We start from the raw sequence: 11,062 nt of genomic DNA, 5'->3' as shown, positions 1-11,062 counted from the left end.
AGGCCCTTCCTTTCTCAGCCTGGGCAGGAGGCTGGCCTACAGGGATTTACAGAGGTGATGTCCCATGGGAGCTACAAAGCCCTTGGTTCTGCCCTCAGGGGAGAGACCCAAACACACAGAGGGAGGGAGAAGGAAGGCAGGGCCAGTTTGGAAAGGAAGCTGGTCTAAACAGGAAGACTCCTTCCCTCCATCTCCTGCTCCTCCTCCTCTGTCCCCTTCCCCTCCCCCATTCTCCTTCTGAGATCCAAGAGGCAGAAGGGGTCTGGGATCCCAGAGGGGATGAGACCAGGCAGAACTTCAATGGCTCCTGACTCTGAGCTCTCTCCCCCACTGGTCTGACTAGGAGCTGGGGAGGCTCCTGGGGCCTTCTGGGGAGCTTAGGCCTAGAATCCCTCAAGGGAGACCAGACACAGGGAGCCAATGCCTGAGATCTGACAGGGAAGCAGCCCAGGGGCTGAGAGTCCAGGGGAGGGGGGTCAGGAGGGAGCTTTGGTTCCTGTGTCCAAAGTGGGGTCCTCAGTACAGGCAGAACTTTGGGTCCTTACAGGGGGCTTGGTCTGAAGGAAGAACTGAATCTCTAACCAAAAGCTGGGGCAGGGAGACAGGACTGCAGGGTCCCTGTGGTCAGGTTTGAGTTTTGGGAAAGGGTGACCCAATCTTAAGTCGGGGGAGAGTGATTCCAGACATGTGGGAAGTGATTGGGAGTCTGGAAAAGAGTTAGGGGAGGGAAGCTGGTCCAGCAGCCAGGCCTGGGAGGGAGGACTGCCCTGGGCCGACCTGGAGGGCACTCACCACGTGGTCAGAGGAGGAGGAGGAGACCAAGGCAGGGACAGCCAGCAGAAGCCAGCAGGTCTGTGAGGGGCTGGCTCAGCCCTGCCTGGGACCTGCAGGCACAGAGCTGGGGTCCAGGAGACAGAGATCTCAGGTCCGAGAGAAGGCAGGGTGGTCTCGGATCTGAGGGAGGAAGGCAGAGAGATCTGGGGTAAAAGGGAAGGAAGAAAGTGGAGCAAACTCAGCACAAGTTCCTGTTTTCAGCCAGCCCCAGCATAGGCCCTTTTCTCCAATCACTCCCAGCCCAGGAGCTCAGGACCCTCCCCACCTCTCCTCCCCAAGCCCTGACCTCCCTCACCTGGAATTCCTTGGCCACTGGGATGAGCCCTCTCCTGCCCTAGACCCCTCCCAGGCCCCCAAACTCCAGCCCAGGACTCTGATTACACCTAGGCCACCCCCCACCTGCTGGCCAGCTCTGAGAGCTCCTCCTCCCCATCACTACCACCTGATTCCTTATGGGAGGAAAGATTGGAGATTTCAGGAGGTGGGAGGGGGAGAGAAGGAAGAGACAAACTGGAGATTTCCAGGAAAGCAAGAGATTCACAGGGAAACTGAGTCCTGCTTAGCTTCTGAATGGAGGCTGTACAGGAATGCAGACAGTGGGGTTAGCACAATCTGATAATTCAGATTAAGAATGTGGGCTCCTTTAAAGTCACCTGTGCTCTATCAGGAGGAGAACTGGGAAGTCTGACCATCTCTGAGTAAATCAACCCTTAATGCAAAATGCACTGAAAATGTGGCCTTACAGAGATACATTTAGGAGCTGTAAGATTCAGAATTAAATATGACTGGATCCTAATTGCCCCATTCTTCTCTCTGAATGAAATCAGTCTAGAATGTCCAGTGGACACTGGGATAAAGTGATTTATTTTATCTAAGATAATCAGTTGAATTGAAGTCGTTTGACTGGCAATTTTCTTTCCTGTTTTAGGGTTTTTTGGAGGGGGAGGAGGAGGAGGGTTTATGTGTATTGATTATTCCCTTTAAGCTGACAGAAAACATACATGCATGGGACTCAGAAAATAATTCTGGACTCAAAGAAAAGGGGGCTGAAGGAGCCCTTTATACACTTAGAGCGATCCCAGCTCAGTCAGGAAAACTTCTAGCCTCCACAGCGCTAACCCCGACTGGAGAAAGGCATTTGCATAATAGGAGAGAAGTTTCAAAGTGTTCATTGGAATGATAGTTCCAAGACAGGGGTGGGGAACCTTTGGCCTCACGGCCACATGGGGCCTTCTAGGTCCATGGGTGTGACAGTCTTTTGACTGAATCCAAGTTTTACACTAACCCTTCAGGGTTGCTGTGGGGAGGACAAAATGAAAGGCCCTAGATGATGCACATACCCTGTAAACCTGAAAGTTTGGTAAAGGAGACAAACAGGCTAGGCGATAAACAGCTATAGCACTGATTCCCTATTAAGCTAGCGGATACATGGAGATGCAGCCAGAACCCAAATTCTGACTGCCCGATACAAGACTGAGAAAGTTTTATATGTCTTTACACAATCCCAGGAGGTTTGTGTCCCTCCCAATTCTGATCTCCATATGTTTACTAGCCATACCGTGGGAAAGGGGAGGTTCTTGGCTGTAAATACAAAGTGACAAGACAATGGACAAAGCAGGGTCTGTTTTCCTCCCATGTGGAGTTTGTCTCCCAAGAAAAGAAAATTCTCAATATTCAACATTATCTGGTCTTTGGAGTTCATGACATAGGAAAAGGTCACAAAGAAGCATTTTCCTAAAGAACAGAATGTCTCAGAATTTGAATCTAGTCACATTAAAAATAAGAAGAAAAATCACATTTATTATTCAAAACAATAGTCATGAATGGGCTGAATTCCATTTCAAAAATAAGTTGCAGAATGAATCAAAAACCCACCAAACAAAAATGTACACATTATACAAGGGAAATCCAATTCATGCAGTTATAAATGAGAGGTCAGGGTTGTCCACAATAGGAGATCTTTTTGCTGAGTTTACATTAAATGATTTCCCCTTATTTATTAACTCTCTGTGGATTCTATACAATACAAATTTTCCAAAGTTTGGCAAGGATTCAGTGGTCTTCAAATGTTATATATCACATTCATTACATTTATGAGGCTACTGTCCAATAGGTATCTTCTGATGGTATATAAGAGGGTCTGAGGAGGCAGAAAGCCTTCCAATGGTATGTCTGTGTGTGTGGGTATGTGTGGATACATGTGAGTTTATTTTATAATATGAATAAAGTGTAATAATGCTGAAAATCTGAGGTAATTTCTCACATTCTTTTTTTTTTCTTTTTTGCTTTTTGTAGAGGTAAGGGCAATTGGGGTCAAGTGGGGTCACATGGCTAGTTTTTTGTTAAGTGTCTGAGGCTGGATTTGCACTGACTCCAGGGCCGGTGCTCTATTCACTGGGCCACCTCACAACCCCAATTTCTCACATTCTTGAAATGTTATATGTCTTTTCTCTGACATGAATTAAATGATAGCCAATAATGTTTGAACCTTCACTGAATAATTTGCCACAGTCAGTGTAAGATTTTTTTCAGTATGAATCCTCTGATGTCTAATTAAGTGTGACCTCTTAGAATAGACATTCCCACATTCATTACCTTTCTAAGGTTTCTCTGCACTGTGAATCTAGTTGTGCTGGGTCAGTCTGGATCTTTCACTGAAGGATTTCTCACATTCATTGCACTTAAAAGCCTTCTCTCCAGTGTGAATTCCCTGATGTACAAGTGTTGAGCACTCCACCTTCCATTCCCTTAATTGATCTGTAAACTGGCATTTTAGCACAACCCCACTTTCCATTCCCCTAATTGATCTGTAAGCAGGCATTTTAGCATAAACTCCACCCTTCCCTCTCCTAATTGATCCATGGGTGGGAGTTTCAGCCTAGGATAAAACCCCTGCTCCATTCTTCCCTGTCCCCTGGTGCCCCCACCCCCTACTGATGAGGGATGGCTCCCAATAGGTTCAGCAGGAACTCTGATCTTAAGACCAGAAAACCTGTGATTCAATCTTGAAAGAATTTGTAAAAGTTTATTGTACACTTTACAGCAGGCAAGTGTCCTTTAGGGGGACCTGCAAGTTTATTGTTAGGCTGTACAGCAAGGCAAAAGTCCTTTAGAGGACCTGCGACCTTAAAGGGGTAGAATTAAGGTTTATATAGAATCATCCATAGTAGAACCCGTGCCAATTATGCTAACTAGGTTATCAAGGTGGGATTAGGGAGGAGTTAAGGTGGGGTCAGTGTTTAAAGGAACAGGCATCTTTAATGTAACTGCACAGGCATATTACCCATGATTCACTGGGAAAAAGCCCAAGGGGGGGCTACCTGGAGGTGTAGTTTTAGATTTGAAATGTCACTAAGTCAGCTAGCAGTCAAGGGCTGATGGAGAAGTGCTCAGTCTGCCACCCATCAGTGTCATGTTTGACAAGATTGATGTCTGGGAACCGAAGCTGAGACTCAGTGTGTGGATAACAGGCTAAGGAGTTAACCCAGAGATAGGGTCCTGAAGGATTCATTGAGGCAGCCAAGGAGTCAACCTAGACAGAGGGCAAGTCACTTAATGCAAATTGCCCTCCAAAAATAAAAAAGAAAGAAAGAAAAAAGAAAAACATAAGGCTTTTCTCCAGTATGAATCCTCTGATGTACAGGAAGGTTTCCCTTTTGACTGAAGGATCTCCCACAGTCATTACATTTATGAGGCTTCTCTCCAGTGTGAATCACCTGGTGCATCATTAGATTTGAGTGTCTTTTGAAGCCTTTCCCACATTCATTATATTTATAAGTCTTATCTCTCACATGAACCCTTTGCTTTTTAGCTTTTTGTCTCACATCTCTCCCCTGATCTCCTTCCTGACTCTTTCCCTGGTTTCTCTGATAACCAGATTCCTCATCCACAGAGTACCAAAGACCTTGCTTTCTGAGTCTTCGTACTACCAGCCCCTTGGGTGATTCATCTTCTGAAATAGTGTCCCCTGGTGTTCGAATTGTGATTTCATTCCTAGATTCCATGTCTGAAAGAGATTAAAATAAAGTTTAAATGCCCCCAGTTCCCAGATCTTTTGTAATCTAGATCCATGATCTCTTTGTCCTTCCCTCTGTCACAGGGCCATCAGTGAAGTGGAAGCCCTGACCCCTCTCACCTGAAGCAGTGGCATACCCTCCTAATTGGCCTCCTTCCTCCACTTTCTCTCCTTTTCCCATCCATCTTGTACAGAGTCACATTCCAAAAGCTCAGGCTTCATTATAACCCTGTGGCCACCATCTCTTCAGTGTCTCCCTGTTCCCTCTAAAATGATAACCCAACAAGGGGGGGGGCATCTAGTGGATAGAGGGTTAGGCATAGAGTCACAAAGAACAGAGTTGAAATGTGACTTCAGACACTTACTAGCTATGTAACCCTGGGCAAGGCACTTAACTTCTGCCTGCCTCAGATTTTAAATGCTCCTATTGAAAATGGGGATTATAAGTGCACCTTCCCAGACTTGTTGTCAGGATCAATTAAGAGAGAATTTGTAAAACTCTTAGGCCAGACCCTGGCCCGCAGTAGGCACATAAATGCTTCTTGATGTTCTACTGACTTTCTAAATCAGGAATGTCCCTAACACCCTCAACCTGGGAATCTCTTAGACTAAACCTCTGTGACTAAGATGGGGTTCCAGCAATAGGGGAGGGGGTTAGATCATCCCAAGGAGGGAGAAGAGGCTGAAATGGAAAAGACTAGCAGGGGACAGAGGCCTTTGTGGTTAGAGAGAGAGGTGAAGTCTTAGGCCAGTACCAAGTGAGCACAGACAGATGTTCTGACCCTGTGCAGCATGTGACAGGCCCAGTTTGGGGAGGAGCTGTTACTTAGAGAGCTTGTTTCCAAATCATGCAAATCCATATGAAAAGCAAGGAGTGAAGGCCAATTGTGGGAGACCCCAGAGTGGCAGAGATGGGGGGGGGGGGAATCAGCCCACTCTGTTAGGGAGCTCCCAGCCAATCAATCAACAATCAATCAATAACAATATATCACACTTACTGGGTGCCAGGCTCTGATAAACACAAAGTAAAACAAAACCAATTCAAACTCTTAGTGCCTCCTTAACTTAGCTAGACTGGGATAACAGCCTTCTCATTGTCTCCCTGACTCAAATCTCTTCTCATTCCAATCCACCCTCCCCGTGGATGTGAAAGTCATTTACCTGAACCATGTTCTCACCATTGGTCTAGGATAAAATATGCTCTCCTTCCCTTAGCCTTTACTTTCATTCCCAGCCTGGCTCTCACCTATCTTTCCTGCTTCACTGGACATTACTCCCCTCATACCCACTTTGATGTCGTCTAACTGGCCTTTTCTCTGTTTCTCACACAAGAAAGTCCTTCTCTCATCTCCATGACTTTGTACTGGATGTGTCCTATGCCTGGAATGCACTCCTTCCTTATTTCTTCCTCACAGAGTCCCTCTCCTTTGGGAAACAAGTTAGATACTATTTTCTGTATCTTTCCTGATTCCCCCTAGCGCCTGGGCCCTCCCTCCTTACCAGTCTTGTGATTATTATCATTTTATCAATGGTATATACTAAAGGGCATAAAGGAGCCAGACAGAAGATCCCTGAGATTAAAATGGGAAGTGGATTTTATTACCGAGGGACTGCCGGGGTCATATACCCACATCAGGCGGTGAATTGGCATCAACAATATGCAAGTTTTAAAAGAGATTACAACAGTCAGGTTAAGTAAGCTGAAACTCCAATCAGTGACTGGTCAGTGTATATTGGAATTTTCCCAAGCCCAGGAAGCTTTTCCCTAGGCTGAGGGACAGGGGACCCAGAATGGGTGGAGATGGGGAACACCTGGTAGGGGTTGGGGGCAGAGGAGTGGGGGGAGGGAGCAGGGGATGGAGAAGAACGGAATAAGGATTTTACCCTAGGTGAAACTCCCACCATGGATCATTTAGGATAGGAAAGGGTGGAGTTTGTGCTGAAATTCCTGTTTACAGATCAATGAGGGGAATGCCAGGTGGAGTTGTGTTCAACATTCCCTACTTTTCTTTGTAGGCATGTCAAACCTTTGATGTGACTGGGGCCACATCATTCAGGTTATCCAGTTCAGTTCCTAAAGGATGGTAGCAGGGGTCCCTGACAATTAGCAATTTAACAGTCAATAGGGACTTCCTATGATCAAGGCCATAGTCTCAAGAAAGAGGATGGGGCCACATTTTTCCATTGGTCCTCTAGTTGAATTTCTTTTTTTTTTTTAAATGATTGGGGTTAAGTAACTTGCTCAAGGTTACATGGCCAGTTATTTCTGGGGGTGGTGCTAAGTATCTGAGCCCGGATTCGATCCAGGGGGCTCCTGACACTGGGGTTGGCACTCTTACTCTCTGTGCCACCTGGCTGCCCCTTTCTAGTTCAATTTCTCCAGGAAAGAAGCTGTCCCAATAGAGGTTAGGTCCGGATTCTTGGGAAAGCTGTCTGCATCTGATGTTGTATTTTTCATATTCCAAGGCTCAGCGGGTGATCCTTAGTTTTGAACTAGTGTTCAAATGTGCGATACAAGAGCTCCCAGAAACACGATTTTATATATAAAGGTCCAGTTTTTAGCCATGCAAGACTAGGTTCAAACAAATAGTCTGGTTTTCTTAGCCACACAGGGCTAGGCTCAGTTAATACAATGAAGTTTTTCTCACAATTTTACAAAATGACGTAATTACATTAAGTCAGTTACATGTCACCAAGATAACCAAGAAAACTTACACACAAACTATACAAGAATCATAATTAACATACAATTCCATGTACCTCAATGACCCATTTCATTTAAGGAACACTTTTCAATCCCAGACGCCTCATGTAGTTACAGAATCTAAAAAGGAGTTTTGCTTCTCCAGTTCAGATCTAGAGATGACCAGATAATTTTGACTTAATATAAATTAATACAATTACTTAAGATTAGTGCCAATTTTGAAACTATAGAGAATTTTCAGTTTATTTATTCTTTGCTATTTCTACCTCTCCTAAATCCTGTACCTGGTATAGGAGTCCTTTAAAATATGAAAAACCTTTTTTAAAAATTAATTTCATCTGCCTTTTGTAAAATTATCAGACAGATGCATTAACAAATTAACATTAGCTTCACCCTTACCACTATCTTATACAATCCTTGTGCTAAAATCCAAAATCCATACCTCTGATCTTATTCCCAAACATGCTCATATCATGAATTCACATAATAGGAAGTTTTTAAAGCCAATTTCATTCATCTGTATTTAATCCTGGGTGTCATCTGGCCTGATTCTGTTCCTCTCCTCAAACTTCACTATCCTGGTCAATCAGGCATCTATTTCATTGCTCTTTGCCTTATTACTAATCATTGACTTCATTGAAGGATGTTATCTCCATATTTATTCATTTATTTGTCCCTGAATATTATTTCTCAATGAATTTGCTATAGAATAAAAGAGGGACAATGTCATAAACCTTGCCAGAAGGAAAACTTCCTTAACCTTGTTTGATTCCAGGCATGAGTTATCTCTGGTAGTCATTCAGGTAGTCACCAAGTGCTGAAAGCAAGGCTTACAAATAAATAGGTGGGAGGTTTCCTTTTCAGAAAGAAAAGGCACAATTGGGAAAATCAGAGAGATCCCACCTGGGCAGTGTCCAAGGTTGTCCCCAAACTTTTCCAAGCACAGACACCCACCTTGAACAGTTTTTAGCCTGCAGCCTCTGCCATCCCATTATCAGCTTTTATGATGACTCCTGCAATCAAGGCTTAGAAAATTAGTAAAATTTACAGTCCCTCAAATTATTAAATAGCAAATAAATATGGACTAGTGTCCTTCAGATAGGGCCATCTAAAATTTGATTGAGCTATCAATTACAAACTCAAGTTACAAATGTTTCTGCCTTCCCAAAAACTTCCTCATGTTCTCTCAAGTTACTTCTAAAACTGATATCAACTATCTGGAAACAAGAGGGGCTGGATGAACCTCATTTATCCCCTAACCTTCTCAACTGCTTTGTTCAGCTTTTCATAAATAGACTTTAAAGACAGTTTGAATTAACCTGGTGTTAAAAATGGTATCTTTCTTTTCTCTCTACTAAAATAACTCTGATAAACCTAAATATCAGGTACCCAAGTACCCTATCATTCCAAGCACCCCATCATTCCCCCCTTTAAACAGATGGGACTCAAAATCATTTGGGTAGATCTGTCTCTGTTTCATATGGGGCTAGGTCTGTAGCCAGTGGCTAAAACATGGCTGAAGCCAGGTCCAGGGACAAGCCCTAACCCCGCCTTTTTTTTTTGGGGGGGGGGAGTTTAGGACCTTGCCCACAAATTGTTTCCTGGGACACCTAAGCCCTCATTTCCATATTCTATGTTTTACAAAACTTAGAAGAGGATTCATGGGGCCTTTTCTTCACATAATTACCAATGAGTTGTTTTTTCCCAAGCATGCTATTGTAAATACTTTATGAATTGTAACTTAAAAAGGAAAAACTTAAAAGTGGATGATTTCTTAAATTACAACATTTCAGAATATCATAACTGATACTCTGACATGGTCAGAGTACTTCATCCACCATCATTTTCTTGTTCCTCTGACAGTATAATTCTTAATTTAACAGCACTTACAGTATGAGAAACTGTTTCTATTATAACATTCATAATACCAATTTACCAGTAACAATATCAGAGACAATTATGATGTACTTAAATTTAAACTTTTTTTTTAAGCAATTGGGGTTAAGAAACTTGCTTAAGGTTACACGGCCAGTTATTTCTCGGTGTGGTGCTAAGTATCTGAGCCCAGATTCAATCCAGGGCTCCTGATGCTTCGACACCTGGCCACCCCTTTAAATTTAAACTTTAAACCAAAATCAAGTAATTACCAATCTGGTGATCTTAATTTAGTAATTTCCAAATTGCTTTGCACAGAAAATCATTCATCCCATAGGAATTGACACAAACCTCACACCTAAGAAAGGTTTCACTTAAGGTCGACAAACATAATAATTATAAAATAAACCTTCAAATATGGGAATTACCCAAAACTAAGTTGGTGTAAAAATGCTCCTAATATAAATTTCCTGAGACATTCATTGCATATTCACATACATCCAAGTTAACATATACATCTATATCCTTAGATGACCCAACAGCTTCAGAATCGTAATAAGAAAATTGTTTAACATCAGAGTTCATAATTTTTCCAAATTACATAATTCAGCCAAAATTTTAAATGAAATATCAACATTATTATTGCCTGTTTGTAACCCAAATATAAGTTTTAAATTAACAAATTTTATAACATAAAACCCAATACACGTGCAATACAAAATTCAGATTTTTAAAAAAGTAGCTGTAATACTATTCTTACTTCAAAAATGTTTCTAAAGTTCACTTAGCTAAATAGACTTTTAGAAACATAATACAGTCTCAGAAAGATGGCAACAAAATAACAATGATTTCAAATAACTTATACAATAATTAACTTTATAAATTCTGGCATGGATTCAAAGTTAGAGAGATACCAACATATGACAGTCATTGTCTTTTACAATCAAGTGTTTCACAAATGCTATTAATTTTTCTTTTTCAAATTCAAGGAACAAGTCAAGCTGAGATAGCCAAAAACTCCTTTCTTTTAAGCAATCCCAATATCCTGTTTCCAATTTCTTAATGATTAATTCTCAGAATTTGTGAAGATATTTTGTAAAGAAATTGTAAATTTCCCAAATTAAAAATTTCAAATTATTATAACAACAGGGAGAATTTTGGTGGACCTTTTCAAAGTGACCTTTGAATCTGCCAATCTCAAAGCTCCACACTTAAGTGGCTTTAATTGGTCAGGCAGGAGATCTAGCCTGCCTGCTTCTTTGATTGGAGGGGGAGGGATTCCTAAAGAGGGGCCCACCTCCCCACCTTCCCAATGCTCACTGAGGAGGCGAAGGACCAGAACAGTAAAAAGTTTTGCCCTTTGCCCCTCTCAAAGGGAGTTTTTGGAGGACTCTGGAGAGTCTCTGTCCTGGGGAAGGCCCCTAGAAGTGTTAGGGTCCCAGAAAGGCCGGGAAGAGGGAAACACTCTGTCGACCTCTCTTGATGTTCCTCTAATGACCAACCCTCAGGGCCCAGAACAGCTTTTCTGGCTGCCTATTTAATTCTATCTCCCTCTTCAGTGGTGAGTAGAGTGGGTTAAGAGCTGTTGACCGTCCTCCCACATGGGATGATGCCTTTGGAAGACAGACTCAAGG

The sequence above is a fragment of the Petaurus breviceps genome, unplaced genomic scaffold, assembly GCF_028583685.1.
Source record: "Petaurus breviceps papuanus isolate PSGF00001 unplaced genomic scaffold, PetGlider_PUasm1.0 609, whole genome shotgun sequence".
NCBI classification, from domain to species: Eukaryota; Metazoa; Chordata; class Mammalia; order Diprotodontia; family Petauridae; genus Petaurus; species Petaurus breviceps.
Note: the sequence above shows the minus strand (reverse complement) of the source record.